This window comes from Camelus bactrianus, chromosome 16 (assembly GCF_048773025.1).
Source record: "Camelus bactrianus isolate YW-2024 breed Bactrian camel chromosome 16, ASM4877302v1, whole genome shotgun sequence".
NCBI classification, from domain to species: Eukaryota; Metazoa; Chordata; class Mammalia; order Artiodactyla; family Camelidae; genus Camelus; species Camelus bactrianus.
In genome coordinates, this window is record NC_133554.1 from 59,040,199 (window position 1) to 59,049,718 (window position 9,520).

Here is a 9,520-nt window from a genome sequence, read left to right on the forward strand (position 1 = left end):
GGAACGTGGGGTCCATAAACAGATCACCAGGCTCCTCCCTGACAGGCTGCTGAGTCCTTCTCCCCAAGGTCGGAGCTCCAGTGGACAGGCCTCTTCCATGAGTCCTTCAGGTCAGCGTGGTAACATCTCCCCTTCGTTGCTGGCCCTGGGCTGCACTCTATCTCCTTTAATTCATTCATTTCCTATTTACTCAACTCCCCTCATATACCCTGTCCTAGGATACCACAGAAACGTAAGACCGTGGCAACTGCCCTTATCAAAGAGCATTCTTGTGTGTTTCACTTGGAGTAGCGTGGAGGGGAGACTAACGGAAACTAGGGGGGGCTAGCCTCCACGCCTCCCCTGGGGCCACCGCTGTTTGTGTCCCCAGGACAATAGTAGTAGACGTCAATAACTGAGTTAGTGAATGGATTGATCCCGCCTGGCCTCTCCACCACCCAACAGCAGACTGCTTCTTCCTTCCTTCCACCCGACCTGCTTCAAGCTTCCCGGCCAAGCGCAGGTGGCACGCTCCTTCCTTCCTCCTTCCCTGAGTGCAGCCCTCTGGGGTTACAGCGGTGGGCGGGCGGAGAAGCCAGCCCTGAGCCCAAGCCCCCAGAGGAGGCAAGGACCCGCGACTGAGCAGCGGGATCAGGAAGCCGGGTCCCCAGCGGCCCCCACACTAACAGGCTGGGTGGCTCAGAGGCTGTCACTTCACTCCACGTGGGCAACGGCAGCAGCCACGACCCCGGCCCCGCACGCTGATGACCCAGAAGATGGCAGAGCGCTTTGCGTGCAGAGGGTGCTGGGGGTCCTCGGGACGGGGCTCCCGGGGACGGCGTGGGAGCGCAGCTCGCCGTCCCTTCTCCAGGGCGCACCGGGACCTACGCGCCCCGCCCGGCCGCTCGCTTGCCGCGGCTGGAGAACCGCCGCGCCCGCCGCCCCACGTGGGGCCGCACCCGCTCGCGGACCCAGCGTCCGATTGGCCGTCGGTCAGCCAATCAGAAGGCGTTGTCGGCAGAGGCCTCGCCAATTGGCCGCGGGGAGCCGGCCAGGGAGGGGCGGGGCTTCCTTTTGTTCTTTCCTCCGCTGCACCGCGGGCCCCGCCTCCCAGGCCACGCCTCGGGGTCCCCCGCAGCCCCGGCTCCGCCGCTGCGGGTGCCCCCACCCCAGAGCCCAGGTGAGGGCCGCCAGGAGCCGCCGGGAGCCGCTGAGGGACTGCGGGCCGCGGCCGAGGCCCCTTCTCGCTGGCTGCTCCGGGGGCGGCCCCCTCCCGCCCCCTTCCCAGCCACGCACCCGCCGGCTTGCTCACACGCTGGAGAAAGAACCAGCCGCCTGAAACGCGGCCTGCGCAGGGCCTGACCTTGGACAAGCCCTTTCAGCTCTGTCCCTCGGTTCCCTTACCCTTGCTTCCTCCCTGTCTCCTAGGACTTGCGGACAAGAAGAGCCCTTGAAAAATGAGCTCAGGCTCTTTCTAAAATGTACCCTATCAGTGATAGAAAGGCTCCGATATCTCCCGGGGGGGAGCACGTGGGAGACCGCCGAGGAGGGGGGCTGAGCGTCCGGATGTTGCTAACCTGAGACCCCAGGCCGTATTCAGAGTGACAGTCCTTTCCTAATCAGACTGGGCTGGGTGGGGGATGGGGCAGAAGCCCTGCCTCAGCCTGGCCAGCTGTGCAAACTCTCCCTAAATCACCCTCCCTCTCCCATCACTCTTCACAGTGGCCTCCCTCTGGGGTGGAAAGTGGTGGCCCCAGGAGCCAGGGGCCCTCGCAGGGAGAGAGGGCGCTGGGCTGGGCTAGGGGGTCAAGGGTTCAGGTCTGGTCTTTCTTCCTCCCAGCCCACCACCTTCCCCTAGAAACTGCCTGGAGGCAATTCCCAGTGAGATGGTGTCCACACGTATATCCTGGGAGGCTGCCAGGCTGTGGGCACAGGGCTCCAAACCTCTAGACTGAGGCTTGAGGTCTCCTCCCCTGGGGAGCCTTCCCTCCCCCCACCCACCACCTCCCAGGCCAGCTCCTTTCCTTCCGTGAAATGGCAACCAAGGAGACCACCACGGCAGGGCAGGACCCCCGGAGGGGAGGAGGTCAGGCCTCAAGGATTCCTCAGTGCCCCTCCAACTCCCTTGACCTGGAAAAGCCCAAAAGCCAGTGTTGATGGAGAAGATGGAGCCCTGACAGTGGCTCAGGGATGGCAGCTTGATCAAAATGAGAGTCACCAGCAAGGTCAACAGGCGGGCCTGAGAGTAAAATGTAATTCCCTGAGAAAGACAGGTCGGAATCTGATCAGTGTTCAGAATGGCTCTTCACGCCACTGATGGCCCAGTCCCTCAGCCACAGGTGACTTCTTGGCTCTGGCGTGCTAGGACACCCACTCCAGCTCCCGGCAGGCAGCGTGGGGGTAGAGGCCTACCCTGTAGCCTGGCTGTAGTGGCCCCTGGAAGGACTCCCAGCATCAGGGCCTTGGCAGGTGTCTGCTGGCCCCCTGGTGGGGGGGTGCTGAGAGGCTGACATCTGCAGAGTGTTTTTACCGTTGGACAAATTGAATCAATTAAACAGGCCCCATTGGGGTGGCTGGGAGCCCAGGGAAGGGGAAGGAGGGGGAGCAGAGCCAAGGGGGCAACACGGCCTGTCTGGGACATCTCACCAGTGAGGATTCAGGCTGAAGAGGCAAGTTGGATGCACCCTCTTCTTAGCTGTTTGGGGACAGGAACCCTCTGTGCTGACCACAGTGAGGGAGGGAGGGTCCTGGGGCAAGTTGGGGGTGACACGCAGGAAGCTCAGCAGGGACTGGCGCCGGCACCCCCCTGCCCGGCTGACACCCCTGCTCCACCCGGGATGTGGGCCCTCGGGCTCCCCGGCCAGCCAGCTGCCCTACAGGCTCTCGGGCGCCAGACCTCTCCCTGCACCGCAGGCTCCTGTCAGTGGTGTTTTGTTGCTCTCACGTGGAGGCCTCCGGAAGATGCAGGCTCCGCCAGAGAGAGGAGGCTGCCCCGGGAGGCTGGAGGAGCCAGCAGAGGGGAGAGGAAACAGACTGTGGAGGTGATAGCAAGGGCTGCCGGTCACCCACCTGGAGCGGAAGCCTCCGGCTTCGGCAGGCCCAGAATGACTTAGGGGCCGGCTGCTCTGTGACCCCACTGACCCGGGGCTGGCTACGGCCCTGGGAGCTCAAGCAGCTGCTAGAGCAGCCCCTACCGGAGCTGCACCCAGTTGCCTGACTCTAGCAAGGCCAACAGGGCCACTTCCTCAAATGCCCTTCCTAAAAGACCTGGGGGGCCGAGGGGCATCTCCTTGGGCTGCGGCTGCGGGGGCAGGGTTTCTGTGAGCCGGGCCAGGACTCCCACCCAGCTGCCACCCCGACACAGGCCCTCTCCAGTTACCTTTGCTCTGTTCATGTGCCACGATGGTGATGACCTCACTGTCACCCTGGACAGCCAGACCATATCTGTCCCTTGATGTCAAGTGACTGTTACTCGGCCACCTGAGGCAGACGGCGTCTCATCAGAAACTACCATGGATGACAGAGCAGTCAGGGGGAGACCTTCATCTGCCAGCACTCAGGAGCCATGGGACAGAGGCTGAGAATGGGCACTGCCCAGCATCAGGGCTGGGGACTGGCTGAGGGTGCCAGAAATTAGCCTGGGACCAGCTAATTCACTGGGAGGCGAGGGGGAGAGCTCTGCAGCTGCCACAGCCCCTGGCCAGGGCTGTCAGTGTGGGCGCTGCCCTTTCCTGGCCAGGCTGCCGTGTGACTCAGCCTGAATCCCAGGCCCGGCTGCCATAGCCAGGGGTCCTGCCGCCCGAGGAGAGGCAGGGAGGGGTGGGGAGAGGGTGATGGTCCATCTACTGGTTCTGGGTTGCGTGTCACCTGCTGAGGACCCCCACATCACCCATGGGCCGTTTGGAGGCATGAAGGTGTTGAAGATGGACCAGAGGGACGCGAGACGGATGCCAGATCTTGGCCCTCCAGTGCCTTGTCTTAAGGGAAGTGAGAGCTCAGGCCTCGTGGCAGGCGCCCCCTCAGGAGGGGGGATCATTCCAGGTTGGCCTGCAGAGGAGCAGTTAATGGGGAGGCGCGGGGCCCCGCAAGGAAGGAACCGCGACCCCTGCGGCTGCTGAGCGTTTGCTGTGTACTGGCCCTGACCTCGCGAGCTGCGGTGCAGCTGCGGAGCCGGACGTCGCCGCCCTCCCGCTCCCTTCCTCCGTCTGCCATCCTGGTGTGAACCAGGAGATCAACCTCTGGCGCCGCCAAGGGCTCTCTCCGCGGGAGCCCGCCGGCCGGCAGGAGCGGTGCGGGGGCGCCCTCCAGCGGCCGCGGCCGGGACGGCGCCCGACCTGAGGACCCACGGCGCAGCGAGCGGAGCTCATGGGTTGTGGGGAAAGCTGGCCGCCCTTCCACGGCCGGCCTCGCGACGCCTCCGCACCCTGCCGCCTCCGCACAGCGCCCCAACCCCTCTCGGCGCCCCGTATTCTTCACGGGGGTAACTTGGGGAACTAAAAGGGGAGCTGCCCCATGAGGCAGTGCCCCTCACAGCTCACCACGTGGGATGGAGAAGCGTAGCACACAGAGCTAGTAAAGCAGGGGCTCCAGCCCACCTGAAAGTAATCGACACCCCCGAACTCAAGTCCTGCCACACCCAGGCCAAGAGCACTTTCGGAGCAAAGAGGTGGCAAACGCTGCTTCCAATATCATTCACATACCCCGCACAATTCATCCGTTTCAAGTGTACAATTCCATGGTTTTTGGTGTCATTACATTATTAACTTTAAAATTGTGGTAAATACATATATATAACAAAAATATGTCATTTAAAAACCATTTTTAAGTGTACAGGTCAGTGGCATTAAGGACATTCACAGCGTTCAGCAACCACCACCACTATCCTTTCCCGAAGCTTTTCATCATCGCAAGGAGAAACCGTACCAGTTAAGCAGTGACTCCCCACAGCCCGCATAACCGCTAGTCTGCTGTCTCTAGGCATGTGCGTACTCTAGATGTTTCATATAATTGAAGTCATACGGTGTTTGTCCTTTTGTGTCTGGCTTGTCACTCAGCAGAGTGTGTTCCAAGTTCACTCATGTTGCACCGTGTGTCAGAACTTCATCCCTTCTCACTGATGGGTAGTATTCCTTTGTATGGATAGACCACAGTTTGTTTATCCATTCTTCTGATGACGGACTTTTTCCCTATTGTGCATAATGTTACAACTGGCTCACAAGTATCTCTGTTCGAGCCGTGCTTTGGAGGAGTGTGTACCTAGGAGTGAAAGGAAAGTAGGTCTTCAGCACTTTCAGACTGGGGGAACTCTTCCATAAGGCTGCACCAGGATTGCACAGGGTTCGAATTTCTCTACAGCCTCACCAACACTTGTTACTTCCATCAACATCATACAGCATGAATTTTTTCAAAGTAGTATTTTCATTACAAGCTATGTATTTGTTGAAAATAACTTACACACTACGGAGAAGAAATACTTGGTATTCACCTCCAACCCCACCACCTGGAGATGACCACAGCTAACTTTTTGTGATATTGTTGGTTTTTACAAGTGTAGGCTCGTTTGCTTTCTAAGGCCCAGGGCAACCCCCTCGCCGGCCGGCGTGGTTGGGGGGGGGGGCCGCAGAAGGGGCTTCACGTCGGGCAGACTGCGGTTCTGTGCGCAGGTCCATTATTTGGGGGGCGACTAGGATCGCGAGCTCGCTCGCAGCCTCAGTTCCTTTACTGAAGGGCGGAGAAAGGAGCGTTAGGACAGACGCCAGGACCCGTGCAGGTCGCCCCGGGGAGACTCGCCGCCCGCGTCCCACGCCATCAACCCTGCGCTCGGGCTCCCCGGGAGCCGCGCGCCGGTTGGCAGAGAGTGCAGCCGCCCGGGCCAATCACGGGGCGGCGGCTCAGCGCCCAATGGGGGCGCGGCGGGCCCGGCGGGCGCGTGCGCACTGGGCCCTGCGCGCGGCCCCGCCCCTGCCGCTCGGGCGTTTAGCCCCGCCTCCTGCGGCCCCAGATTCTCTTGGGGTCCTGGGGGCGGGGGTGCGCGAGTCTTGTCTCCCGGCTGTAGTCCCGGCGGGCGCGGGCAGGGAGTCTTGTAGGTGCGCCGCTCCTCCCCGGCCGTGCGGAGACCCTCGCCCTGACCGAGGGTCGGTGCTCGCCCGCCACCCCCGCGGCCTCGCATCCCGCGCCTCCCGGTCGCCCCCCAGGTCCGGGAGGCGGAAGCCTGTTCCGCCGCAGAACTGTCATTGTGAGAGAATAAACGATTCAGCACAAAAGGGAGACGCCGAATTTACGGGATGGCCCCCTCGGAGCCCGTGGGCGACATCTGGCTGCGAGAGGGGTCCCTTTATCCAGAGACAAAGGAGTCCCCGGGCCCGCGAGGCCGCAACGGCGGGGGTCCCTGTCAGCCCTGCGGGAGGCCTCGGGGAGGCGGCACCTGGGGGCGGCGGGCTCTCGGCGGGGATCGCGTCCCCCTCCCCCTGGAGTTTAGGGCGGGGCCGCCCCATCCCCGAGTTGTACTGTCCCTCCCCCTCCCGCCCTCCCCCTTCTTCCAGGTCCTTCCTCCCCTCCCCCCTTTCCTCCTCCCCTCCCTGCCCCCTTCCCCTTCTCCCTCCTCCCTCCCCTCTCGCAGCCGAGCGGCAAGGTTAAGAGAAAAGGCTTCGGAAGAATTTTCGTTAAGTCAGCTTTGCTCTGGGGAATAACTAATAGAATCAAGGGCGGCCGCGACCCCCACCCCTTCTGCGGAGATAACTTATCACTGGTTCTGAAGGGCCCTCGGGGACCAGGGATCTTCCAGGACACGATCTTGCCCCTTCCCTGGGGAGCCCCACCCCTACCGCCACCCCCCAGCTCCCGCCTCGGGCCTGCTCAGGTGGCCCGGGCGTGGCTCTGCACAAAGGCCGCCAGGACCCGCAGCCTCAGCCTGTGTCTGGGCCCCAGCTGACCATGAGTGAGGCCGCGGGGCAGCCCTTAGTGGACCCTCCAGTCCAGTGGCGCCTCCAGAAAGGAGAGGCTGAGGGAGCAGGCTGGTGAGAGGTGCTGTCCCCACTCCCTCCTCCCAGGGAGCCCTGCTGGAGAGGGCCAGGGTGGCAGGGCCAGCAAGACACAGCTGTGGGGCCATGTGACTGGAAGAACCCTTCACCGCCATCTCCCTACCCTTCCTGTCACCAGGCCTAGGCCTTTGCTCCCCAAGAGCTGCCTGGGTGTGGATCAGAAACCTCAACTCCCAGAGAGGAGGGAGGGCAGATCAGGAAGCCCTCAGAGGGGCCTGTGGGCCCAGGGCTGGGCGGGATTCGGCCTCTGTCTCTGTAAACCCCTGTGAGTCACTCTGCTCCCAACCTCAGTGACTTCTACCCAAACTGGGAATCCTGTTCTGCTCCCTGGACTGTTGCTAGAGACTTGACAGCCTGCCCATCAGCCTGGACAGAACCCACAGGCCTGGCCTAATATGACCCCCTCTCTGCTCTGTCCACCAGCAGCTCATGGCCCCCAACTCCTAGGCCTCTGGACCACTGGCTTTCTTGTCTTTCCCAGGATACATCCAGGCCTGAGCTCGCCCCGGGGCCTTCGCCCCTTCGCACCGCCCATCTCTCTGGGGATCACTCTTTTGTCCCTAATCTCCTCCTTCAACTCTTTGCTCAAATGTTGTCTTTTCAGAGGGGCCTCCTCTAAACCCGTTTAAACTTCTCACCCCTCCCCACTCCCTGCCTGCTCTGTCCCAGGCCCAGCTCTGCCTCTCTGCAGCCAGCTTCCCCCTCCAGTGCACTGCAGTTTCCTTGTTTTAAGAGTCTGTTTCCCTCAACTAGGGTGTGAGTTCTTTCTACCCATTGTGTTTCTGGCTGTATCCTGCCTGGCTCCCAGGAGGCCCTCTAGAAGTGTTTGTGGACAATAAAGCAGTGACTGTAAATCCAAAAAATCTGCAGACCCCCTTACAGATCAAGGTCGACCCTCACCTCCCCCCCCACACACACCAGAGCCAGTGCTGCAGCAATAGACTAGGCCACCGTGTATAAGGTACGTGGAGCAACGTTAACATTCCCCACACAGCAGAGGGGCTTTATTAACCATCAAGGAAAGACAGCAGCACCTCCATAGGAAACAGGCAACAGTTATGATCAGGCATCCAGGATGGCCCCAGACAAACTAAAAGATGCTCCAGCCTTCCAAAAATCAGACATGCACATTCAAACAACCAGGAAGTGCCATTTCTCACCTACCATGTTGGCAAACATTACAGGGTGGTCATAGCTGGTGTGGGTCAGATGCAGGGAAGAGGTGCCCACAGTAGGAGGGAGCAAGGAGGAGGGCAGAGGCCCCCAAAGGGTCCTTGCATGTTCCTGCTTAGGACCCCAGAGAGCACAGCTGGTTGGGGGTCCTCTCCACCCAGCTGTGCTCAGGCCCCCGCAGAATAACCACCTAAGAGACTGGCCTGGCCCGAACGAACGTAGCTGGTGAGATCTTCTGGGGCCAGGACGGCCCCCTCCTGCCTGCCCCTTGCTCCTTCCCGTCTCTTCCCCAGTGCAGTTTGTATTCCACATTCCCAGACACCAGCTAGGAGGACGCACACCTCTCCAGCCTGGCCAGTGGGTACCAAGGTGGGGGATTGGCTCCGCTCATGACTTCCAGGAAGGGGCCCTCGGGCACCGTGTGGTTGGTGGGAGGCTGCCAGAGCAGCCCCAGAAATGCTTATTAAAGAGCCAATAAATCACGGCTCCATCCACCTCACTACCCTCTCCCTTCCACATTGCTGCCTGACATTTTTTGTATTGATGCATTTATTTTTAAAAATGGGCAAGACTGCTTGTTTGATTTCCACAGGGGCTGTGTCAGGCAGAGAGCTAACAAATTACTTCCTGACCCTGGGTGGCTGATGTAATGGGTCCCCAGCGCCGAAGCCCGGGTCCCCTTCTCCTGGTGTGCCTCCATTTGGCTCTGGGCCACTCCCTGTGTGGTGACATCAGAGCTGGTGCTGTCCTTGGCAGGTGGCTCATTTCCCTGTAGCCGTGGACACCCATCAGTCCAGGAAGCCGCGTGAGGTGGCAGCCCTGGCCTGGGCCTCTCTCGTCCATCTCGTCCATGCCTCCCAGGGAGACAGGAGGTCTCGGGGCTGGGGTAGGGGTGGGGTCGCTCACCCCTCCTTGGGCCTGACAAGGTTGCGGGGCTACTTTGGATTATATTTTTGCCTAAATCACCACGACAGGCAAGATCACAAAAAGGGATTTATTTGAAGCAAATGAGCATTTTCAGCAAAGAGAAATCAGGAGGAAGTATCCAAGGGAATTGTTTTGTCTAAACTGGACAGGCTGAGGCCATCTGAGCCCAAAGGACCCCCCAACAAAGGATTCCGGAAGAATCCCAGCAGAAGAGCCTCAGCTTACTTTAAGAGGACTTGAGGCATCTTAGGAATAAAACTGGCTAATTAGCTTTTAAAACAAACAGACAAGCAGACACGCACACAATGGCAGCGAACTGCGGTGGGCCACCTCCATACGGCCCAAGGGCCCCACCTCCAGGTCCTCACTCCCCTAGTCCCCTCCCACACTGGTCCAGGGCA